Source organism: Ranitomeya variabilis, chromosome 4, assembly GCF_051348905.1.
Source record: "Ranitomeya variabilis isolate aRanVar5 chromosome 4, aRanVar5.hap1, whole genome shotgun sequence".
Classification (NCBI taxonomy): Eukaryota; Metazoa; Chordata; class Amphibia; order Anura; family Dendrobatidae; genus Ranitomeya; species Ranitomeya variabilis.
Window position 1 is genome coordinate 734222293 of NC_135235.1, and position 26792 is coordinate 734249084.

Consider the following 26792-nt stretch of genomic DNA (forward strand, 5'->3'; position numbering starts at 1 on the left):
GTTGTCTCTTGTCATTCCTCATGTTTGCTGACAAAAGGATAAAACTAAACTTTATTAACTCCAAATGTTAAACTATAACCATAATTTACCCCCTGAAGGTTAGTCAGTAGGCGACTAATAGAAAAAACATGTACCCCACAGTTCAGTGTATACGGTGAGGTGACGTATACACACTCACTCTCCATTTCTACGGGTTTCACCGTCCTCCCCAATGGCGACTCATCAGGAGAATATTTAATATTAACCTATATTCAAGCGAAACTAGACAAAAAAACTAAAATCATGTTATCCGAAATACTCAGAAACCTAGCCACATATTGGCAGATCCCAGACCTGAAACTATATACTTCGTACGTTTATAAGCCACTCCAGTGTCAGGAATAGATAGTATGTGAAAATACAGTATAATTCTTGTGTTTTTCTCATATAGGGAGTGCCCTAGTTTGGTATTGTAACAGCTGTGTAACAAATGGAAGCGGAGGCACAGGTGATGAAGTTCACATTCGGTTTTTATTTTTTGAGTGAAACCTCGGGACCTCGGTCCGGGGAGCTCCGAAGGGGACGTAACTAGTGAGCCCCAGGTATCCATAGTAAGATCCCTCGAACAGGACCAGAATGGAATACCTGGGGGGCACATGTGCTACCTCCAGTTAGACCCCGAACATGTGGTAGCTGTCCCAGCGGGATAAATGGATAAACAGATATGGTAGAGCTGACCGGCGGACACCGGGTATGAGATATGAAGCTGGCTCTGGTGAATGAAGTCAGATTCTAGGTAGATGGGAGGAAGCTGGCTCCAGCACCTTTAGTGTTGTCCAGGAGTTCGGATGGCGAGTGACGGAACGGGATGGCACTTGAGTATGTAGGTACAGGTGTCATCTTAGGATAGCCGAACCACTGATCACTGATATTCTGTGGAAACAAACAATATAAGCAGAGTGCCAAACAGAATGCTATAGCAGCGCAGACAGAGCAGGAACAGAACCAGAAATAGCAAGAGTAGATACTCGTTGCTTCGGCACCCTCCCTATGATGGAGGGGCCAGAAGTAGTAATCAGTGCACTGCCATTGGTTAATTGGAATTTTAAAAAAATGCATGCTGTCCCTTTTAAGAGACTGGAGGTAAGCGCACGCGTGTCTTAAGCATTCTCCCTGGAGGCCTGCTGGCAGCGTGCCAGGAAGTGGGGGAGAGAGAAGCAGCAACAGAACGCCGAGGAACAGACAGAGAATGAGGATCCAGACAGGGACCTCACAGAGGTACGGAAGCAGCCTCAGGAGCTGGAGCGGGTGAGGGACCAGAACTGGGGGCAGCACCAGAACCCAGTGTAACAAGCTGTTAATTAGTAGTGGAGACAAATTGTCCTGGACTAAACTCCGTTTTCAGACGGCCCAATATGTATCACTCCGGGAAAACTTACCTGCTCCAAAGATCAATAGCAGCTTCTAACTAATGGCCATGCTGCGGTCTGTCAAGTAATGAGTGCAATATCGTTATAAAGAATAGGGATGTGTGCAACCATAATGTCTGAAAGATCTGTGCCATTATTTAGTATGAATATGGAGATTATCTCTGAAAGTTAAGTGTTCCCTGAGCGGTATATACTGTATTTTCACATACTATCTATTCCTGACACCAGAGTGGCTTATAAACTTACAAAGTAAATACAGTTGTGGCCAAAAGTATTGACACCCCTGCAATTCTGTCAGATAATACTCAGTTTCTTACTGAAAATGATTGCAAACACAAATTCTTTGTTATTATTATCTTCATTTAATTTGTCTTAAATGTAAAAACACAAAAAGAATTGTCCTAAAGCCAAATTGGATGTAATTCCACACCAAACATAAAAAAGGGGTGGACAAAAGTATTGGCACTGTTCGAAAAATCATGTGATGCTTCTCTAATTTGTGTAATTAACAGCACCTGTAACTTACCTGTGGCACCTAACAGGTGTTGGCAATAACTAAATCACACTTGCAGCCAGTTGACATGGATTAAAGTTGACTCAACCTCTGTCCTGTGTCCTTGTGTGTACCACATTGAGCATGGAGAAAAGAAAGAAGACCAAAGAACTGTCTGAGGACTTGAGAAACCAAATTGTGAGGAAGCATGAGCAATCTCAAGGCTACAAGTCCATCTCCAAAGACCTGAATGTTCCTGTGTCTACCGTGCGCAGTGTCATCAAGAAGTTTAAAGCCCATGGCACTGTGGCTAACCTCCCTAGATGTGGACGGAAAAGAAAAATTGACAAGAGATTTCAACGCAAGATTGTGCGGATGTTGGATAAAGAACCTCGACTAACATCCAAACAAGTTCAAGCTGCCCTGCAGTCCGAGGGTACAACAGTGTCAACCCGTACTATCCGTCGACATCTGAATAAAAAGGGACTGTATGGCAGGAGACCCAGAAAGACCCAACTTCTTACCCCGAGACATAAAAAAGCCAGGTTGGAGTTTGCCAAAACTTACCTGAAAAAGCCTAAAACGTTTTGGAAGAATGTTCTTTGGTCAGATGAGACAAAAGTAGAGCTTTTTGGGCAAAGGCATCAATATAGCGTTTACAGGGGAAAAAAAGAGGCATTCAAAGAAAAGAACACGGTCCCTATAGTCAAACATGGCGGAGGTTCCCTGATGTTTTGGGGTTGCTTTGCTGCCTCTGGCACTGGACTGCTTGACCGTGTGCATGGCATTATGAAGTCTGAAGACTACCAACACATTTTGCAGCATAATGTAGGGTCCAGTGTGAGAAAGCTGGGTCTCCCTCAGAGGTCATGGGTCTTCCAGCAGGACAATGACCCAAAACACACTTCAAAAAGCACTAGAAAATGGTTTGAGAGAAAGCACTGGAGACTTCTACGGTGGTCAGCAATGAGTCCAGACCTGAATCCCATAGAAAACCCGTGGAGAGATCTAAAAATGGCAGTTTGGAGAAGGCGCCCTTCAAATATCAGGGACCTGGAGCAGTTTGCCAAAGAAGAATGGTCTAAAATTCCAGCAGAGCATTGTAAGAAACTCATTGATGGTTACCAGAAGCGGTTGGTCGTAGTTATTTTGGCTAAAGGTTGTGCAACCAAGTATTAGGCTGAGGGTGCCAATACTTTTGTCTGACCCATTTTTGGAGTTTTGTGTGAAATTATCAATGTTTTGCTTTTTGCTTCATTCTCTTTTGTGTTTTTTCATTTAAGACAAATTAAATGAAGATAATAATACCAAAGAATTTGTGTTTGCAATCATTTTCAGGAAGAAACTGAGTATTATCTGACAGAATTGCAGCGGTGTCAATACTTTTGGCCACAACTGTAGGTTGAGGTCTGGGATCTGCCAATATGTGGCTGGTTTGAGTGAGTGTGTATAAGTCACCTCCCCCTATATACTAAGCTGTGACAGTCCCGACGAGTACTCCAGCAGCTGTGCTCTGCTTGTGATGTCCCTGCCATGTGCTGCTTACAAGCATAAAGCAGCTGCTGGCTTCGGAGCAGAACTCTGTGAGGGAGCGCCGGGTAGGTAAGTATAATTTTTTTTTTTAAATGTTTTCTGATGGGGCGATGCATACCAGGATGGGGGCGGAGGGCACTTATAATGATTGGGCCAGTCATATCAGAAAAGGGATGGGGCCCTGCATACCAGGATGAAATGAGGGCCTTCATACTAGTATAGGGATGAGGGTGATCATTCCTGTCTGGATAGGGATGAGGGGGCAAAATAGACCAGGGTAGGAGATATTAAGTACGGAGTTGACCACATTTTTTGCTTCAATTGTTTTCCTAATTTCCTCCTCTAAAATCTAGGTGCGTCTTATACTCCAAATAATACGGTATATATATCTTTTTTTTTTCTCAGTGAACTCATTCGTCATGTTTGGCCTCAGTAAAATAAAAACACTCATACTCCGCTGGCGTGCCGGCTCCGCTTCATTGGTGTCGAGACTCACTGTCCTGGGGCTTATGTGAGGTTGTTACATCACACGAGCCCTGCACCCGATCAGCGGCAGCTTCACTGTTCTTTCCTTCGGACGTATTGAACATGAACAGGAAGCCAGGGCCGCGGCTGCTCTCTGGCTGCCTCATGATGCTTGATTTGTCCGAAGGTGGGGACAGTGACGTCAGCGCTGATTGGGCACAGGGCTCACATGACGTAAAACCTCAGTAGAGCCCCAAGAACTCAAGCGCCGACACCAGTGAAACGCCGCCACCATGGGAGGTTTGTATGAGGATTTTTATTTTAACAGGACCAAACATGAGGAATGAGAAGGGCTTGTCCACCTAGTTGTCAACCTCCATAAACATCAAAAATCCCACACAGGGAAAATCCATTATTATACCTAGTGTGAGAAATGAATTACAGGAAAATCGTATTTTGTCGACCTTCAAAAATAATTCAGACGGTGAGAACCTATATATATTATTGACAAATTGTACAAAAACATGATGTGCGTTCGAGGTGAGAATATTATATGGAAATTTTAGAGGATAAACCAAATACCAAAATAACTCCTCTTTATTAGGTAAAGTATAAAAGAATTGCACCATTTTCCATACCCGTCACATATCCATTTTTCATGATCTCGGGCTGAGAGAATGCTTATTTTTTGTGTGCAGAGCTGACGTTTTTAATGATACCATTTATGATCGCCTGTTATTTCATTTTAATGCAGTATTACAGCGACCAAAAAAATGTAATTCCGATGTTTTGACTTTAAATCGTTACGCCGTTTAGCGATCGTGTTAATTCTTTTTTTATATTGATAGATCAAGCGATTCTGAACGCGGCGATACCAAATATGTGTATATTTTATTTTTTTATTTTATTTTGAATGGGGCGAAAGGGAGTAATTTGAACTTTTATTTTTTTTATATTTTTAAAAACATTTTTTTTCTTTTGGCATTGTGAAGACATACAGCATTGTATCTTAATTAACCAGATGACTATTTTTAGCAAAGAATAATAGAATGTTATCTGTATGTTGATTTCTGGTTGGTCAAGAAAACAGACTTTTGTTTGTGTAGGCCGGTAATATTGACTTTTATTGTGGCTTTTCCTTGATTTACTAGTGATGTTTGCTGATATGCTAATTATCCATTGTGTTATGGAGCCAGTTTGTTGACCTCTAAAGGTACCTTCACACTTAGCAACGCTGCAGCGATGCAGACAACGATGCCGATCGCTGCAGCGTCGCTGTTTGGTCGCTGGAGAGCTGTCACACAGACCGCTCTCCAGCGACCAACGATGCCGAGGTCCCCGGGTAACCAGGGTAAACATCGGGTTGATAAGCGCAGGGCCGCGCTTAGTAACCCGATGTTTACCCTGGTTATCATCGTAAAAGTAAAAAAAACAAACAGTACATACTCACCTTCGCGTCCCCCGGCGTCCGCTTCCTGCACTGACTGTGAGTGCCGACCCTAACAGCAGAGCGGTGACGTCACCGCTGTGCTGTGCTTTCACTTTACGGCCGGCGCTCAGTCAGTGCAGGAAGCGGACGCCGGGGGACGCGAAGGTGAGTATGTACTGTTTGTTTTTTTTACTTTTACGATGGTAACCAGGGTAAAAATCAGGTTACTAAGCGCGGCCCTGCGCTTAGTAACCCGATGTTTACCCTGGTTACCATTGTAAAACATCGCTGGTATCGTTGCTTTTGCTGTCAAACACAACGATACACGCCGGTCTGACGACCAAATAAAGTTCTGAACTTTAACCAACGACCAGCGATATCACAGCAGGATCCTGATCGCTGCTACCTGTCACACTCAACGATATCGCTAGCCAGGACGCTGCAACGTCATGGATCGCTAGCGATATCGTTTAGTGTGAAGGTACCTTAAAGCAGAGAGGGAAAAACTATGCAAATAGTTTAAATAATGAAGTAATGCTACTTGATCTGGTCTCCAATCTTGCCCTTTATGTAAATACTGAATGAGAGACACTTGTTAAGTCTAAAAATAGGTTACATGACTCTGTATAAAGAGACTCTGGGAGAGAAACAGCCAGAGAGATTCTGCCAAGACACCCATATATCCAAAGGACCAGAGACAGGACAGCAGCCGTTTTACATCATGGCTCCATTACGAGGGACACTTATCTATAATTCTATAAGAAACAACCTTAGGGGTTTTCTGCCTCCGTTGGAAGAATACAGATCTGCTCCATTGGCCATCGCTGAACCATGGATACAATTGGAGAAGCCAGGCTGTGATCCTCAGATCAACTGTCCTTGTACCTTACATGGACTCAATGGACTGTCATCTTCCTACACTTGTCGTTACCTCCTCTCTGTGTGCATGCCATAGGTGAGGTTTTGACCCTGGAAGATCTGTAGTCACAGCTGCCATTATCTCTGCGAGTCAGCGGAAGGGCGAGACTCTGTAATGTGCACCGTCTTGGGTACTGTGCTAGGACTGTTCTATGTGTTATCTGCCTGTCTTGTGGTTTAAGAAATCATTGCCGCACTGTTTTACCCACACCCTGTGTTGTCTGAGTAGCGTTTTCCCCATATTAAAAGGAGAGAAGGCATGTGGCGGGACAATCCCCGGTCAATGCAGTTTCGGCTAGGCCCCCAGAACACCCCCCCCCCCCCCCCCCCCGTGTCCCCACAGGCATGCTTCAATAGTCTCCATTGGAGACTAGAAGCTGTCATAACCTGATTGGCTCTGCTACATACAGGCGTTGTTCTAATCGCCTGTATGTAGCAGACTTACAGGTCTGCTGAAGACCACTGGTTGTCATACCAACCCATCGGTGACCCTTGCCGGAAAAGATGTCGGCTCAGCGCCGGACTCCACATCAAAGGGACGGAGTCCGACATCGGCATACATTTACACCTTATGTCAGAAAGGCTTTACAGGGGATTGTTTTAGCAGAGACAGAAGTGGTAATCAATCATGTATACATACAAATAATTACAAAAATACACAGCTTATAATGATAACTAGTATGTAGTTAAGGCAATAAAATATAATCTGGGTGAACCATGCGTAGATATAAAAATTCAAGCAAATGTCGCTCCATCTAGTGGCTATGTGCAAGAGTGCCATCATACAGTAAGATATATCCTAAGAGAGTGTCACTATCAAGGTTGAAATGAGATTAAGTGCACCATACAGTTGTGCTCAAAAGTTTACATACCTCGGCAGAATTGTTGCTTTCTTGGCCTTTTTTCAGAGAATACGATTGATAACACCAAACCTTTTTCTCCACTCATGGTTAGTGGTTGGGTGAAGCCATTTATTGTCAAACTATTGTGTTTTCTCTTTTTAACCCCTTCAAGACCCTTCCCTTTTTTCATTTTTGCTTTTCAGTTTTTGCTCCCCTTCTTCCCAGAGCCATAACTTTTATGTTTTTCGGTAAAAACGGCCATGTGAGGGCTTGTTTTTTTGCTGGACCAGTTGTACTTTTGAGTGACATCATTGGTTTTACCATGTTGTGTACTAGAAAACTGGAAAAAATTCCAAGTGCGGTGAAATTGCAAAAAAAGTTCAATTTCACAATGGTTTTTTGGATTTTTTTTTACCATGTTCTCCAAATGCTAAAACTGAGTTGCTATTATGATTCTACAGGTCATTACGAGTTCATAGACACCAGACATGTCTAAGTTCTTTTTTATTTAAGTGGAGAAAAAAAATCCAAAGTTTGCTAAAAAAATTAAAAATTGTGCCATTTTCCGAGATTTCTGGCGTCTCCATTTTTCATGATCTCGGGTTGGGTGAGGGCTTATTTTTTGCCTGCTGAGCTGATGATTTTGGTGAAGATACAATGTTATGATCGCCCGTTATTGCATTTTAATGCAATGTCGCGGCAACCAAAAAACGTAATTCTGGCGTTTTGAAATTTTTCTTGCTACACTGTTTAGCGATCAGGTTATTCCTTTTTTATTGATTGGGTGATTCTGAATGCGGCGATACCAAATATGTGTATGTATGTTTTTTTTATTTTTTTTATTTTGAATGAGGCGAAAGGGGGGTAATTTAAACTTGTTATATTTTTTTTATATTTTTAAGAACTTTTTTTAGAAGCTGCCATAGCCCGATCAGCTCTGCTATATAGAGGTGATGATCAGATCGCCTCTCAGTACCGGAGCCCACATCAAAGGGAGCTAAGCGACCTCTGCAGTACAGATGACCCTGATGAAAAGTTCACATACCCGTTTCTTAATACCATGTATTGCCCCCTCTTGCATCAATGACAGCTTGATGTCTTTTGTGGTAGTTGTGGATGAGTTTCTTCATTTTCTCAGATGGTAAAGCTGCCCACTTTTCTTGGAATAAAGCCTCCAGTTCCTTTAAATTTATTCCTGGGCTGTCTAGCATGAACTGCGAGCTTAATATCTTCCCAGAGTGGCTCAATGATGTTGAGGACAGGAGACTGAGATGGCCACTCCAGAATCTTCACTTTGGTCTGCTGTAGCCAATCACAGGCCGCCTTGGTCTTGTGTTTTGGATCGTTGTCATGTTGGAACATCTAAGTACGTCCCATGCGCAGTCCGAAAGTCCACTACTGTCTCCATAGTCCTAGATGCAAAGGTATAGCCCGGGAAAAAGTTAAAGGACCCACTTTATGAGGGATTTTGGGTTCCGCATCCTTGCGCTCTATATATATATATGGGCCAAATATATATGGGCTAAATAACATCTTAAATTACCAATCTTGTTAGCTCTAAGGGTGTCCGCATATGTATTGAAAATATCTTATATGATGCAATGTGCAAGCGCACTAGCATATATATAATGCATTGTCCTTTTTATGCCTCTGAGCGCGCAAGCGTATATGAATGAATGTGGTAACATCAACGCTGTGTGGCTTATTAATAAATATTGTACTGGTCTAGTGCCGTCCTCATATCCACCCAATGGGCTGTATCTCTTTATAACTTCTAAATGCGCAAGCGCAATGTCATCCATGAGAGGGTCTGGGACAGACTACCGTACACCAGTGCGCAAGCGCAATTAAATCCAAGCTGGAACATATGCTGCGCAAGTGCATATAATGGTGAGAAGGACTTGTAATGCGCGCGGGCGCAATAGACTAAACGACCCGAGGTCTCCATTTCCGTGTCTCGTCCGAATGGGACAGACTACCGTACAACAGTACGCAGGTACAGCTAAGCCCAAGCCTGAGTACATATTTGTGCAGGCGCACTTAGGGGTGAGAAGGATTTGTAATGCGTGCAGGCGCAATATACTAAACGACCCGAGGTTTCCATTTCTGGGTCACCTTCGAACATGCCAGTAATCCTGGCTGTAAACCGCTTCCCACAGCTGAATCATGGCTGCTAATTAAGGTATTTATAAATGGATAAGAGCACTGACTTTAGACATTACCACCTTGAGAAAGACACTGTGTGTGTCGTAACGCGTGGGTCCTTTAACTTTTTCCCGGGCTGTACCTTTGCATCTAGGACTATGGAGACAGTAGTGGACTTTCGGACTGTATAGGGTGAAGTATGAAAGGCATTTAATGCTGGTCATTGCTCTATGTGGCATGTTTAGCTTCTCATTTTAAGGTTATAAGGGAGCTCATTTTGGATACTTGTATCCCTGTGGACCATTACAGACCATATAGACCCTATACAATTTATTTGGGACTGATGCATTCATATGGGCTATAAATGCCACTGTTATATTTTTGCCATCATGTATAAATAGCACATATATTTAGTCTTTATACATATTACCTGTATCATGGGTTGTGTATGTCATTTGTGAAATATTTTCTCATGTTGGTGTTTGGCATATGTGTCTCTGCTACCCTACTGTCCACCCAAGTCTCCACACTATGACTTGTATACACTGTGTTCCAAATTATTATGCACATAGAGTTTAGGAGTGATGAGGTTAGATTTTTTTTGTTTGTCATTTAAACTCATTGATGGTGATGTGTGTCAGGGCTCTTTATATCACTGAAAGCAATTGCAGATACCTGTGCAAATTAGTTTGGCAGGTGTGTCCAAATAAAAGCAAGTCTACTTAAGAAGGCTGTTCCACATTATTAAGCAGCCTACATTTTTTGCCAAAATGGGAAAGAAAAAGGATGTGTCGGCTGCTCAGAAGCAACAAATTGTGGAGTATTTAGGTCAAGGCATGACTACAATCAACATTGCCAAGACACTTCATCGTGATCATCGCACAATCAAGAAGTATGTAGCTGATTCCCAGCACACACGTGTGCGTGCAGATAAGGAAAAATTGAGGACTCTTTCCAACAGGCAATTGCATAAGGTTAAAAGAGCAGCTGCAAAAATGCCTTGTCATAGCAGCAGACAAGTTTTTGAAGCTGCTGGTGCCTCCAACGTCCCCAGAACAACAAGATGCAGGGTCCTTCAGAGGTTTGCAGCTGTGCGTAAGCCATCCTGTCGACCACCTCTATCCACTGCACACAAGCAGAAACGGCTCCAGTGGGCCAAACGATACATGAAGACTGACTTCCAAACTGTTTTGTTCACCGATGAGTGCCGTACAACGCTCGATGGTCCAGATGGATGGAGTGGAGGATGGCTGGTTGATGGACACCCCATGAAAACACGGCTAAGGCACCAACAAGGAGGAGGTGGAGTAATGTTTTGGGCTGGAATCATGGGGAGAGAGATTGTCGGCCCCTTTATGATCCCTGAAGGGGTAAAGATGAACTCCATAATCTATGTGGAGTTTCTAAAACAACACTTCCTGCCATGGTTCAAGAGGAAGAACCGTGCTTTCCGCAGCAAGATCATTTTCATGCATGATAATGCACCGTCTCATGCTGCAAAAGACACATCTGCATCTCCGGCTGCTATGGGCATAAAAGAGGACAAACTTATGGTGTGGCCACCATCTTTCCCTGACCTCAACCCCATTGAGAACCTCTGGAGCATCATCAAAAGGAGTGTCTATGATGGCGGGAGGCAGTTCACATCTAAGTAACAGCTCTGGGAGGGTATTCTGTCCACATGCAAAACAATTGAAGCAGAAACCATCCAAAAACTAACAAATTCAATGGACGAGAGAGATCAGAAGCTTCTTTTGAACAAGGGGTCCTATGTGCAAATGTAACATCACCTAGAATAAAGTTTTCACTTGAAAACTGTTTGATTTCATTTTGTAATAAGCTGATAATGCTTATAAAGGTACCGTCACACTCAGCGACGCTGCAGCGATATAGACAACGAGCCAATCGCTGCAGCGTCGCTGTTTAGGTCACTGGGGAGCTGTCACACAGACAGCTCTCTCCAGCGACCAACGATCAGGGGAACGACTTCGGCATCGTTGAAACTGTCTTCAACGATGCCGAAGTCCCCCTGCAGCACCCGGGTAACCAGGGTGAACATCGGGTTACTAAGTGCAGGGCCGCGCTTAGTAACCCGATATTTACCCTGGTTACCATTGTAAAAGTTAAAAAAAAAACACTACATACTCACCTTCTGATGTCTGTCACGTCCCCCGGCGTCCACAGGGTTACGCGCTGCTGCTCAGAGCTTCCTGCACTGAATGTGTCAGCTCCGGCAGAGCACAGCAGTGACGTCACCGCTGTGCTCTGCTTTACTGCCGGCGCTGACACATTCAGTGCAGGAAGCTCTGAGCAGCAGCGCGTAACCCTGTGGACGCCGGGGGGACATGACAGACATCAGTAGGTGAGTATGTACGTTTTTTTTTTAACTTTTACAATGGTAACCAGGGTAAATATCGGGTTACTAAGCGCGGCCCTGCGCTTAGTAACCCTATATTTACCCTGGTTACAAGTGAACACATCGCTGGATCGGTGTCACACACGCCGATCCAGCGATGACAGCGGGTGATCAGCGACGAAATAAAGTTCTGGACTTCTAGCTCCGACCAGCGATATCACAGCGGGATCCAGATCGCTGCTGCATGTCAAACACAACGAGATCGCTATCCAGGACGCTGCAACGTCACGGATCGTCGTCGTTCTCGCTGCAAAGTCGCTTAGTGTGAAGGTACCTTAACTTCACAATTGACCATTTTTTGTTCAAAATAAAAAAAAAAAAGGTTGAAAACTGCTGTGCATAATGATTTGGAACATGCATTTTGAGTGTTAATTTTTTTTTAAAAAGATACTGTTTTCATAGGCAGTTTTTTCCAAAACATTGTAATTATACTAGAATAGTAGATGACTGGAAAATAACAATGACTGCAATTCAGATAGGTAATTTAGAGAAAATATGAGGAAATATTATTTGCATAATAATTTGGAACACAGTGTATATTACACTTATTGGATTAAAAGGAGCCTGCAATAGACTCTCCTGATGCAACTGTGATTTTCAGCCGGATATTGCATTTATATTTATATATTTATGTATATTAAATTATATTGGATCTAACATGTGGAACAATTTTTTAGATGTTTTTAAAACAGTGTATAGTGTCTTGTTTTTTGGTGTGTATAATAAAATATTTTTTTCCATCATACATGACGGCACCACAAGAGAGGGGATCCACCCATCAAGGACAGGAAACCTTCAAGATAAAAGGGGCGGCTCCTCTCTCCACATCAGTTGGTTTCCTGTCCTTGACGGGGAACCCTCAAGATGGAAGACGTCTGATGAAGATGGATGACGTCTGAAGATTGAAGAGGATGCTGGGGCCTGGGTCGGGTGGATTTGGGCAGGCGCTGGTCTGCTGCACCTGTCACCAGGTACCCGTAGTCGCCTCGGGGGTCAATGTATACCATGCCCCCCCTGAGCGAAGCATGGCCACAGCCCGCGAGGCGAACGCCCGGGTGAAGATTCTCCACGGGGGCCGCAGGTGCGCTCTCCCCCCTGTCGAGCAAAAATCCTGCCTGTCCACGGGGGTCACCTTATGGTGCCCCCCCGTTGACCAAAGGGGGCCATGCAGCCCGTGAGGCACATCGGTAAGGTAAGCTCCTCGGTGGGGTTTGGGGCCCTCCCTGTTGAGCGTAAAGAAGCAGGTCTCCCCCCTTCCTCCCCTCCCTGGTCGGTACCTGTACAGAGGAGCGGTTTTGGAGCGGTGTCCGCTGAGAAACATCTGCTTGTTGGGGGTGAGTGCTGTGCATCTGGCTCCTGGGGTCCGTGGCGTGGACATTTTCCGGCGCTGCAAGCTCCTGCTCAGTCGGCGTCAGGTACCCGGAAATGGCAGGTACGCGCATGCGCACAGTACCCGGCGGCAGCACTCGGAACATTATAGAGGTGCTAAGCAGCAGGGGGACTGAAAGAGGCGGTGCGCACCGGAAGTGGTAACCGGATGCGCGCCTGAAGCACAATACAGCAGCGCGCACCGGAAGTAAGTCCGGGTGCGCGCACAGGGCTCTGCCAGAGGTAGGATCAACCAGGTAAATGGTGGATTAAAAAGCGCGCACCGGAAGTGGTTGCCGGGTGCGCGCTGGCATGATTATACAGCGCAGGCGTTGCGCTAGCGACGGCAGGATCAACCAGGTGATTGATTGCACATAGAAGCACCGGAAGTGGTGCAGGCACGATCAACCAGGTAATCATTCAGGACAGGTGCGATTATACACCTGATCACTGAAGCAGCCAGTAAGGCAGGATCAACCAGGTGATTCATTAAAAAAAAAAAGTGAATCTATTTAAGCAAGCCAGAAACGCTGCCCTGTATCACTAAAACCAGGCCGGGTTGAAGGTGACTACTCTTGCTAAGTATTAGTGTGTATGATGGAGAGTCTTTCACCAGAGCATTTGATGCCACAGCAAGAGATACAGGAGAGGCGGTCTCGCTCAAGCGAAAAGAGCCAGTCCCGCCATGGCAGCAGCAGAAGCCACTCGGACAGCGTACGGACGGATCGCCATGCCAAGGAGGGGTCCCTAGTCTCAGGGAGAGACACGGAGAAATCCAGCCAACCTCCGGATCCGGTACCCGTACTTTGAAAGCGTCCGAGTGGTGAGTGATCTGCGAGAAAGTCCAGCACGCTAATGTCTGTTCTTTTCTCTTCTCTTATCTCCGTCTCTCCCCTTTTTTCTTACATACATTGCGGGGTGGAGTATAGGAGGTCCCCAAAAAGTGTAGTGGAAAAACTAAAAATAAGGAGTGCCCCTTATGTAAAAAGCCCTTAAAGACATCTTGGGGTAAAAGACTGTGTCAGAAGTGTATCAACAGGACGGTGGCGGAGGAAACTCCCTCCTTTACGGACAACCTAAGATCACTGATCCAGACCGAGGTCTCGAAGTCTGTAAAAGCATTGCAGACAGCTGACACAGATGCCAGATCTAGGGACAGATCCAGCCCTTCAGTAGGATCCCAAAGAGATTCCTTGGGGTCAGAGCAGGATTCAGATACAGCCCGCTGCTCTGATAGTAGCTCAGAGGAGGAAGACATCTTTCCAGCAGAGGCTACGGATAGGCTTATTAAAGCTGTTCGCTCTACCATGGGGCTGGTAGATGAGAAGGCCAAAAAGACAGCCCAGGAACTTATGTTCAGTGGCCTACAAAAGAAAAAACGGAGGTCATTCCCTGTTAATGAACAAATTCTAGATCTGATTAAAAGGGAATGGCAAAAGCCAGAAAAAAGGTCCCAGTTAACCACCTCCCTAAAAAGAAGGTACCCTTTTGAAGAGGAGGCGTCCTCATCTTGGGACAGAGCCCCAAAAATTGATGTGGCAGTCTCCAAAGTTGCCAGGAAATCCTCCCTGCCAATCGAGGACCTAGGTTCTCTAAAAGAACCTCTGGATAGGAAGGTAGACAGCTCCCTGAAGACAGCTTGGGAAGCCTCAGCAGGAGCACTAAGGCCAGCTATCGCGGCCACTTGTGTAGCCAGATCCCTTAAAATCTGGATAGATAACCTGGAGGAACAGGTAGAGCAAAAAGTTCCCAGGCAAACTATCCTGGAGGCAATACCAACTATGAAAGCAGCGGCGGTGTTTCTAGCTGAAGCATCAGCGGACTCGGCTAGGCTGGCAGCAAAATCAGCAGCGTTAGCCAACACAGGACGCCGTGCCGTATGGCTTAAATGCTGGCCAGGAGATACTCAGGCGAAGATCAAGCTCTGCTCTTTGCCTTGTGAGGGGAACTTCCTCTTCGGACCGGCTTTAGACGAGGTGTTGGAGAAAGCCGGGGATAAAAAGAACTTCCCGAAACAGCCATTTCAGCCCTTTCGTCGCTCCTTTCGGAGAGGTCAAAAATTCCGGAGGCAGCAGTACAGAGACCGAGACAGGAGCAACCTGGACAAGCGACCCAGGGGAGGAAAGGGCTTCTATTTAGGCAAGTCCCCCAGAGACACCAAAAAACCCTCCCAGTGACGGTCCTTCTCAGGTGGGAGGGAGGCTCTCTCACTTCCTTCCAGCCTGGGAGAGGATCTCATCCAGCATATGGATCCGGCAGATCGTAGGATCAGGCCTAAAACTAAAATTTCACCACTGGCCTCCAAGAAGGTATATGCAGACCCCGGTACAATCTTCTCAGGAGAAACAAGACAGTCTGGAAGGAGAAGTAACATCACTCCTAGACAAACGCGTCTTGGGAGAAGTTCCTATAGAGGAAAGAAGGGAAGGATTTTATTCCCCTCTTTTTCTCATAAAAAAACCAGACAACTCCTGGAGGACAATAATAAACCTAAAAGGCCTCAACAAATTTCTTGTAATACCATCATTCAAGATGGAGACCATAAAATCAGCGGTGAAACTTCTCTATCCCCAGTGTTACATGTCCGTCCTCGACCTCAAGGACGCTTATTATCACGTCCCAATCAGACAACAAGATCGTCGGTTTCTCAGAGTGGCAGTCCAGATGGGGTCCCAGCTGCGTCACCTCCAGTACAGGGCTCTGCCCTTTGGGATAGCAACAGCCCCATGGGTATTCACAAAGCTGATAGCAGAGGTCGCGGCACATCTCAGGGAAAAAGACACTCTGATAATACCCTACCTGGATGACTTCCTGATAGTGGGGAAGAACTTTTCTCACTGTCAGGAACAGGTCAGGATAGTGATGGACACTCTTCAGACACTGGGATGGCAACTAAATCTCAAGAAGTCCAAGCTAGAGCCAGCTATGGTCCAGAATTTCCTGGGGATAATGATAGACTCCGTGGCACAGGAGTGTCGCCTCCCAGAAGAAAAAGAGGAAAAAATCAAACAGATGATTATAGCCATTTAAAAAAAAATGGAAATGACTTTAAGAAGGGCCATGTCGGTGTTAGGATCCCTAACCTCCTGCATACCGGCAGTAAAATGGGCCCAGTTCCATGCAAGAGAACTGCAATGGTGTGTGCTGCAGAACGACCGGGAACTTCAGGGGCAGTTAGAGCAGAAGCTCACTCTCCCACTCTCTGTGCTCCAATCTCTCAGATGGTGGTTACAGATAGTCATCCTCGAGAGGAGTTCCCTGGACATTCACAGCCTCCAAGGTGATCACAACAGATGCCAGTCCGTGGGGGTGGGGAGCCCACTCAGACACACTATGGGTCCAAGACCCCTGGGCTCAAGAGGAGAAAGATCTATCCTCAAACGAGTGGGAGCTCCTAGCAATAGAAAAGGCGCTAGAGAGATTACTTCCTCACTTGGCAGGGCATCATGTGAGAGTCCTATCGGACAACCGAACAGCGGTCGCATACGTGAACCACCAGGGAGGCACCCGCTCTCGGGCTCTGATGCACGTAACCACAAGACTCATGCCTCTAGCCGAAAGGCACCTCCTGTCATCGGCCCTGCATATCCGAGGCGTGGACAACATAAAGGCAGACTTTTTAAGCAGGAACCACTTGAGGCAAGGAGAATGGTCCCTAAAAAAGTCCGTTTTTCAACGGATAGTGCACATGTGGGGAAAACCCAAGGTAGACCTCTTTGCCTCAAAAGTCAACAAGAAAGTCCAAAAGTTCTGCTCCCTGAACCCAGCAGACAGGCCGTTGGCAGTAGACGCCTTCAGCATAGAATGGACGTCAGGACTCCTGTATGCCTTCCCACCGATATGTCTAATCCCAGTGGTTCTGAGGAAGATCAGGGAGGACAAGGCCAGGGTAATTGTCATAGCTCCCTTCTGGCCGAAAAGACCGTGGTTTTACTGGCTGAGAGTGATGTCAGTGACGGACCCATGGGTTCTCCCGGAAGACCAGGACCTTCTAACTCAGGGTCCCTTCAACCACCCGCAGAACTCCGGGCTTCATTTGACAGCCTGGCTTTTGAGCGGTCGTTACTAGAGAAAGAAGGGTTCTCAGCTGGGTTAATATCCACCTTGCTCAGCAGCAGAAAACCAGTAACGACCAAGATCTATGGGAGAATATGGAAGAAATTCCTCTCCAGCTCAGGGCCAATACGGGAGGGGGAGGTCCCAATAGTGGCAATACTGGAGTTCCTGCAGAAGGGCTTAGATCTGGGGTTAGCTGTTAGTACCCTCAAAGTACACATTTCAGCCTTAGCAGCCCTATTTAACTGTGACCTGGCAAGTAATAGGTGGGTGGTGAGGTTTGTCCGAGCCTGTAGTAGAGCTGACTCTGTTCCATCTCCTACTCCTCCACCATGGGATCTAAATCTAGTGTTAACAGCCCTGACGGAAAGCCCCTTTGAGCCGTTAAATACAACTTCTGATAAAATACTAACATTAAAAACAGCTTTGTTAGTGGCCCTTACATCAGCCCGTAGGGTGGGGGATTTACACGCGTTGTCAGCTGACCCCCCTTACACACAAATCATGGACGATAGGGTTGTATTAAAATTAGATCCGGCATATCTCCCCAAAGTGGTATCGAGATTTCATAGGGCTCAGGACATAACCCTACCCTCTTTCTGTCCCAATCCCAGTAACAAAAAAGAGGAGAGACTCCATTGCCTAGACGTTAGGAGATGTATCCTACTGTATCTAGAGGTGACAAAATCCTGGAGGAAGCAAAGGGCTTTGTTTCGTTCCAGGGGTCAAGGAAGGGCCTTAAAGCCTCAAAACAGACTATAGCTAGATGGGTGAGAGAGGCCATTATTCTAGCGTATAGTAGTGCAGGCAGGGTTGTTCCACAGGGTCTGAAAGCCCATTCCACGAGGGCCATGGCGACATCGTGGGCGGAGAGAGCAGATGCTACCATCGACCAAATCTGTAAGGCGGCCACTTGGTCCTCTCCGTCTACATTTTTTAGACATTATAGGCTAGACCTATCTGCTACCTCTTATCTCACATTTGGGAGAAGAGTGTTACAAGCAGTGATCCCTCCCTAAAGAGAATACAAATCTCTGTAACTCTCTCGTGGTGCCGTCATGTATGATAGAAAAACACGGGTATTACATACCTGGTAATGTGTTTTTTCATGAGACATGACGGCACCCCTATATTCCCACCCTTTTGATCACGTCATTAGTTGGGTGCATTATTAGCATTATTTGTATTATACACTCCCTGGGGTATCGGTGAATAGAACCGTATAGGATGTATTATTTATGTGTACACTAACCAGCGGAGTTCCTCTCGTACTCTGTAAACAACTGATGTGGAGAGAGGAGCCGCCCCTTTTATCTTGAAGGTTTCCTGTCCTTGATGGGCGGATCCCCTCTCTCGTGGTGCCGTCATGTCTCATGAAAAAACACATTACCAGGTATGTAATACCCGTGTTTTGCAAACAATACAAGAGACACACTGGCGCTAGGTTGAAGCTGCAGGCACCCAGGCAGGTTGTGTGCAGAAACTCTGCCGTACACTGACAAAACCAATGATGATAATTACATAAGGGTGCCGCGCTAGAGAAAGAATTGGGAGCATTCTAGCGCCTACCATCAAAATGGGAATGAGCAATATGAGGCATGAACCACCTGGGCACAAGCGGTCCATGAATACAGGATTTTCCAACTGTGGAAGATGCTCGTGCTGTGCGCGTACTGGTAGTAAACAATCGGTGCAAACGTTGTTTTGGAATGCAGATAAATCCGAATAATTTACAATTAGGGATAATATTTCCTGTCATTCTAAAGGGGTCATTTATACAGTGAGATGCCCATGTGATAAATTATATGTGGGCCGCACGAAGAGGTGGCTTTGAGAAAGAATCAAGGAGCACCTTGACAATATTGACAAGGGTTTTGTGGGGCACCCTTTGTCGCGTCACTTTGCGGATAAACACAATCGGTCATGCAGCCGCACCTCTTTTTGCGGGATTCAAATTGTCAAGGAAAATCCAAGGGGCAGTGACTATCTGAAAAGTATGTCGAGAGTGGAATCCAAATGGATTTTCACATTGGACAGTCTGGCCCCCAAGGGACTCAATTATGAAATTGAATTGTATGCCCTGTAAGGAGAGGGTTCCCCCCCTCCCCTATTTCACAGGAGGGTTTTAATGGGGTGTTTAGTTTTAGTTTTAAAATGAGTAGTTTATTTCATTGCAAGCAGGAGTATTATAATTGATTTTCAACTAGTTTTGTGCCGTTGGACTAGTTGTATTAGTTTTAAAATTGTGGTTATTAAATAGGTTTTTATAGTTTTCTATTCATGTTCATTTTGACATGATTGGACTGTGAGGAGATTCTCTTCAAAGGTCTATAAGAGTATGCACAGTGGCAATTAGTCATAAATTGTCATTTATAGCGGTAGAAATATGTTTTATGGGTTAGGGCACTTACTATGCATTATTGGTTTTTAAAGTTTATTATTAAAATATTTTTATTTTTTATTAAAATTGAAGGGTGGGGCACAATCTGTCACCAATTCGGAATTGGGTGGGATCATCCATGCACTACGATGTCACTACTATTATCCTCATTTGTAGTAGGTTAGGGTGTAGTATTCCTGTTGAAGGTATTTGGGGTGTTTTGACCATTGTACAGACTGTTTGTATATGGAGGCAGTCTTAGTTGGAGGGTGGTTCCACACTGTGTACGTCATCTGAGAATGTGGCTATATAACTATCAGTATTGGCAGGGAAGCCATACCTTGAGAAAGAGGGTCGTTTCCCTCGAAACGCGTCGGTATAGGCCCCTGCTTATGTCCGTCTCACGGACAGGTGACGTCACCGCTAAGCCACGCCCCTCACTCGCAACGCTACTGTTCGGCAGCGCCATCGGCCGAGGCTGCCTGCCGATTACCTCAGCGGCGAGCGTATTGGGGATTTTTGCACCAAGGGAGGACGCTCCCGTTCAGATCTGCACACTACCGACACCACAATCCTTCCAGTAACACGGAGGACGTCTTTGCAGCAGCCGACCTCCCAATCCAGGGGACACGCTAACTTCCACCTGCAAGGTAGGGGATTGGTGGATACTCACTCCACAGTCACAGATTCTCTCTCTAGCGCGGCACCCTAATGTAATTATCATAAAATATTTTTTGTAATCATATTGCTATTTGTGTGGTGATCCTACATTAATGTGCATGTACCTTTTTCTTTCTCTCTGGTTTGTTATGGTACTCTTTTTACATGCATGGTAGTGATCCCAATTGTTTATTACAGTATTCTTGGATGGTGCCCACTTAAAAAATACTTATTTTAGGAAAGGAGGACAAGCGAACAGTTATATGACAGAAATAGACCGAAAATAGCACAAACCATGAATGACTAGCTACAGGCATTTGCAGAAGTGGCTGTATTACAGGCCAAAAGCATCCGGAACGCTGCTCCGAATTATGCATATATCAAGATCTGATATAAAATTTGTATAAATCCCATGGTGGTTTTGCTTGGCGGTGGTATGATGAGGAGTTCCGCAGGCACTTGGCCCTGCAGCCGAATCTAGGCTGGGGTAAAAGCGACAACCTGTTTGTTGGAGAATTCCCACATGTATTCAGCCTGTCTAACAGTTGCAAACATGAGGCTGCAGCACCGTAAACTAAATCTCCTAGCACGCAAAATTACCTGGAGACCAACTGAGCATGTTCGGGGAAACCCAAGTAATGAGTATACTCGCTCGTCACTAGTTATGACTGATGCCGTCACAGAAGCAGCCTTCCTTGTCATCTACGACCACTAACTACTCAGCAGCCGCAGGTCAACACTCAGTGGTCATACGAAAACCCGGGGCCTGCTGGCTATTCAATGAGGGAAACTGCCACTCCTGGATCAGCTGGATCAGCTTATCTCGGATGCCACTGGAGGGAAAAGTAAATTCCCCCCAGCAGAGGACTAGGCGACCTTTTTGTCAACAACAGCAGACGCGTTTCCGATCCTTTCGCAGCAATCCCGGTTGGTCCAATACTACCACCTCTTGCAGATTGGGGCGCTCCTACCATGGTGACGGGGCCCCCAGGGTTTCGTATAAGTCCAACCAGCCATGGAAGAACCGTCCCAAGCAATCCAGATCTAAGGGAGTCAGGTCCCATAGATTCTTGGCTCAATGACTCGCGGCATGATCCGGTCGGCACCAGCAGAGTAGGCAGTAGTCTACTCCTATTTCATCATATATGGCTCTCCGTCATTCACAAAGAATGGGTCAGGGACCTGGTGCCTTCCGGATATAAGAGAGAATTTTCTTCCCGCCCTCTAGCATGGTCCTTCCCCTCTTGCCCCCCAAAACAGAGGTGCAGGCATGGTCTTTCTACCGAGCCATCGATTCACTACGCCAAAATGGAGTCATTATTCCGGTCCCAGAAACCGAGGGGTTCTACATGAACTTATTCGTGGTTCTGAAGAAAGATGGGGAAGGCGAGGCCTATTCTGGACCTAAAGCTTCTAAGCAATTTTATCAAGGTCCGGCACTTCAGGATGGAGTCCCTCCGTTCTGTCATCACATCGATGGAGAAGGGGCAGTTCCTAGCATCAATCGACATCCGAGATGCTTACATTCATATCCTGATCTTTCCCCCTCACCAAAGGCTCCTGTGCTTCGCCGTCCTCGAGGAACATATCCAGTTTACAGCTACAAATGTAGCAGGTCATGAACTTGTTAAAATTGATCCAATTAACTATACATTATGTAATTTTTGGGATGGTGGAGGAAGTAATAGGAAGCCCCCTGTGACCTGCAAGATTTATAAGTATCTTTTGAACATTGGCTTTTTTTCCTTCATCCTCACTGCAGCAGATTGAAAAATGCAGCTGACTTTGCTGTTTGCATGCATGTAAGTTCCGTTTAATGCTTCTACACCATGTTACTTACCAAAAACAGGATTGAAATGAAGAAGCAGTATGTGAAAAAAAATGAAATATACCCTAACTGCTTCCATAGGAATTAAGAGGGAAAGTAGCAGTCAAGTGCTGCTAATCAAATACTCTTGATTATTTATTCATCGGCAAGTGTGACCTCTTTGTGATTAATTTGCTATACCATGCAAAAGGAGTAAAGCTAAAGGCAATGATTTTAGAGAACATTTGTTGCTATCCATCAATTTCCGAAGTGTTGTAAAGTCATTTTGGAGTGCATCATTCTACAGTGAGAAAGATTATTAACAAGCTAAAAACATTCTACACAGTTGAATATCTGGTAGGCACAGTACTAATTAAGGAATGTGCCTCTGACTGTGGAGCCCATATGGCTAAAGCTGGAAAAAATACGACTCAGGGCCCAATTCCCCCCTCCCACTACTCATGTGATGCACTAATTGGGATGTCCAACTGGTCTGTGCATGCCCTTAGAAATAACATTATACGGGATATGCTCTGATTTTACAATTGCCCAAAGTTCTCAAACCAGCAGTTAAGCAGGACTTAAGACTAGAGATGAGTGAACCTTTCAAGGTTCGGTTCGGTTCGGGTTCAATGAAAGTATCCAAACCCCACTAGATTCAATGGGAGGCAAAACCAAATGCATAGACAACACTTTAAGGGGTGACAAAAATAGCTAAAATTAGGGGCAGACACCAAGAAAAGTGGCATAAAAAAAGAAAGCGACATGGCCACAATTTGCGGCAGCCGGGTGAAGAGCGAGCAGGATGTACTAGTAAAGACATGGTTCTCTCAATGTGTTGCGCAGTTCCCATCTGAGCAAGCCGTTAAAAAGTATAGAATGACGTCCAACAGAATGTTTCACAGATGCATGGTGTGTGCCGAAAACTTAGTGATAGAACTAGTGAGAATTGAACATGTCATGATGCACCTTTCTGATTGTCATGGAGGTCATTCATTTATTATGAACATGATGCTTTGGAGCAGCCATCTACATCTACTGAGCTACAGATGACTCCTATGCAACTGGAAGAAGAACTCAAAGCTGCGCCACCCTAGCAGTCTGCTAAAGGCACACAGCAGTGCCAAATATGTGAAGAAATGTTTGATGCTGAGGAGACGGTTCCTCGACATTGCAAATCTCTCTCCATACACCAATTCCACAAGTACATCTGTGACATCTGTAAAAATAAGGTTCATAAGCTAGAAACTTTACTCCACCACTGTCAAGGCCAACATGATGGAGATGTCAACATGAAGTATTTCTGTGTCCTCTGCGAAGATCTCTACTTAGATGAAGAAAGTGATTTTCTTACCCACTATGAGACCTTCCATGGCTTAGATTATGGGTATGTTCCAAAGCAGGTCCAGTCTCCTTTAAAAAGTCTTGCAGTGCCATCCTCCAGCCCTGCAGGGGCGGAGAACTGTCTTACATGTGGCTGTCTTCCAGAACATATCCATAAGGCAAATAGGAGAGGGGACTCCCGCCAATGCTTGGCTAAGCTCTTCAAGAAAGGAAAACTCTGGTACCGCTGCAAATCCTGCTCGGCAACTGACCAGACATTTGAAGGCATAAGGAGCCATTTTTGTGAAGAAGAGAAACAATCCAGCGACAATAATGTTATAAAGTGCAGCATTTGCCCAAAGTTCTTCTCCGATGCTGATGGTGCCCAAAGCCATTTTCATAAAAAGCATTGTTTCCTTGAGACACCTCACATTAGTATCAAGCCTTGGGAATCCAAGAACGAGGTAAGTTCACAGCGAGTGCTCCTGTTTCCAAGAAGTCATTGAAGATGGAGAATGTGCCTACCAAGAAGTTACATTATGAAGCGCTTGGTAGATCTCTAGAGGTCCATAAAAATATGCCGGGATCACCCTCTGTAAACATTGAAAATGGAAGAGAGTTTATGGATTTTATTCCAAATTTTATCATATAAAAATATATATATTTCTCCTTCGCCTCATTGGGGGACACAGGACCATGGGTGTATGCTGCTGCAACTAGGAGGCTGACACTAAGTGGACAAAAAAAAGATAAGCTCCTCCTCTGCAGTATACACCACCCACTGGCTCCAGCCGAACCAGTTTAAGCTTATTGTCAGTATGAGGCACATGTGTTCTTCAGAACACATCTATAGCTTTTTATTTTGTTTTTAGTCTTATTTTTATTCTCAAAAGATTGTTTTTTTTTTTCAAAATTAGGGGCAGACACCAAGAAAAGTAGCATCAATTCACCCACAATAGAAATTTGCAAATGCGACAGCAGCAGTCAGCAATGGGATTAAAGGGGAAGAGGCCTCCAGCCACACCTACATGGGTTAAATTCATGTGACCAGAGACAGTGACTTCCTCTTTTTCCCTGCTGACCCCTGGAAGCTTTTGTGTTCCTGAGGACCCTGGAACGTCCTCCTGCAGCTGTCGGATTCCCTGGATGGGCCTTGCGGCAGAGAGCAGCGCAGGAAGGTGAGCACTGGCTTCAAGCCCTTATTACTGGCCTTGGCATTCACCTCCCTGTGCCCTCTTTGGACACCTGTCCATGCCTTCGGCCGTGCCTCTGGTGTCTCCTTCTTCCCCAGGGTACCGTCCACTCCTGCCCCTCCAGAACTCTCGCTTCGCAGTGCTGCCCTGATGCCCTCCCCCTGGGGTGGCCTCCCCTCCGCTCTGGTCCCTCGAGTCCCCCCGCCCCTGCACCTCCTCATCTGCAGTGGTCCCATGTGCTTGCCCATCTTGATCCGTATCTGGCATTGGGGGGGCCGTGCTCCTCGCCCGGGCCACCCGCCGTGCCCCGGTCTTCGGCCAGCGACCCGGCTGCTGGTCCTCCAGAGCGGGGAGGCAGGCGGTCCTCTAGGTTCCCCTGCCCACCGGATCAGCGACGAGGCAGCTCCGCGTTTGTGCACTTCCTGGGCGCAGGCTGGGATGTGCTGGGCCCTTGCTGTCTCGCCCATCTTCCGGCATGTCATGGCTGGGCTCCACCCATAACCACGTGTCACATCCATTCCCCTCCAAGCTCCTGGGTCAGCTCATGCCCGTCTAGCACCATTCCTCCTGCACGCACAGCCACATTGCCTGCACTGGGGAATGGGGAGACAGGCCAGAGGTCACTCCAGACCGATGAGCGCCCTCCAGCTACACCAAGCCTTCAGCACTGTAGTTTCACCAATCACCATTGATGCATCCATAACTCCCCCAATAACTTCTCAAACAGCAGTCAATAAAGGATATACAATACCTCCCTTCCATGCACGTCCCATAATATGGCATCCCAATATGGTAATTTATTACCACCTTCCATGTTGTATAGCATGTTAACTATGGCCCATAACCCAGTCAATGAACCCCTTACCACAAATAAGAACGCCCCCAGCACACTCCAAAGCTGCAGTGGACACAGGCATAGGTGCCGCAGGTCCTCCTCATCCTCCTCTGATGATGCCCGCCATCATTCCTGCTGTCCCTTTACCAGACGCCTTTCCCATTACCACCGCAGACACAGATCACATAGGAGCCGCCACAGATTTCGGTCCTCTAGATGGCATTAGTCATCCATATCGGAATGGTCCGACGCATCCAAGAACCTCATTAGGCAGGCTCGGGCACACGACAGACACCAGAGATCACATGCTCCATCATTACCTGCCAGCTGGGAAGACCCATCCCCATCGCCGAGAGCTTCCAGCCAGAGGCTGGGAAGAGCAGTCACAAATCCCGATGTGACTGTTCTATACGTGAGATCGTCGTGGGACACTCGGTAAATAGACTACGTCGGACAGAGAGTATTATATGTTGGTTTATTATTTTATTTTTGTTGCAGGAGACGAAGAAGTCGGGGATTAGGCATTCAGTAAGTATGGTAAATTAAGATTCAATAAAGTAGTCTGTATAATTATTTCATTTAAAGGACTTTATTCTGGTTGTGTCTTTATTTACCATATAACTATAGGATTAGTAATTAATAGGTGTCTTATAGATGCCTCTCCATTACTAAGCCGTGGGTTTGATGTCACCAGACAATACAAAGGTGACATCAACCTCACAAATATTACCCACTTGCCACCGCTACAGGGAAAGTAGGAAAATCGAGGCTAAGTGACAGAATTTGAGCATCTAATAAGATGCACCATTTCTGGGGAGGCTGAGAGCTGATGTTTTTAGCCTGGGAGGTGCCAATATCCATGGCCCCTTCCCAGCTGTCTGCCTAGCGTTTGCTGGTTCAAATTTATAGGGGGACCCCATGTAAAAAAAATTTCTGGGGTTCCCCTGTAAACTAGCCAGTAAAGGCTAAGGAAAACAGCTGTGAGTTGATATTAATAGCCTGGGAAGGGGCCATGGATATTGTCTTTCTGAGAATAAGAAAAAAGCCATCGACTTTCCCTCTGCTGCATATGAAAATTATGCAGGAGCCCATGCAATTTAAATTAAAAAACAAACAAACAGATATTGCGTTTCACGCAGATTTGTGACAGTTGCTGTTTTGTTTACAGCAAATTTAGGTTAATTATGAAAATGCTCATATATAGGCTGGTGAGTGTGTGTTTATTTGACTTTTTATGTACTGTTTTATTGATGAGGGTATCTGGCTGACAACTGATCATTAATAAACCTCGTGATTGGTATTATATATATATCTATGGATACATATATATATATATATATATATATTCAATTCAAAGAAGCACATGTACAGTAGGGAATAGATAGTAGGGACTGTTGGGATAATGGGTGAGAACTGTAGGAACGATGGTTGGGCACAGGGTGGGGGCTAAGGAAGCCCACAGCATATCATGGTTGTCTTTCTCGCAGCCTATGGCACACGCTCACATACTGTGCTGCTAT

General features: G+C 45.7%; 1 long non-coding RNA gene and 1 pseudogene across 1 annotated transcript in view; one reads left to right on the forward strand and one right to left on the reverse strand.

Moving 5' to 3' along the window:
• Window positions 1-44: 44 nt before the first annotated feature.
• Window positions 45-26792, reverse strand: part of LOC143767992 (uncharacterized) — a 71136-nt gene continuing 44388 nt past the window's right edge. Inside the window, exon 3 of the long non-coding RNA XR_013213779.1 lies at window positions 45-912. This is a non-coding gene — a long non-coding RNA (uncharacterized LOC143767992). The remainder of the gene's footprint in view (window positions 913-26792) is intronic.
• On the forward strand, window positions 21492-23896 carry LOC143767098 (E3 SUMO-protein ligase ZNF451-like; annotated as a pseudogene).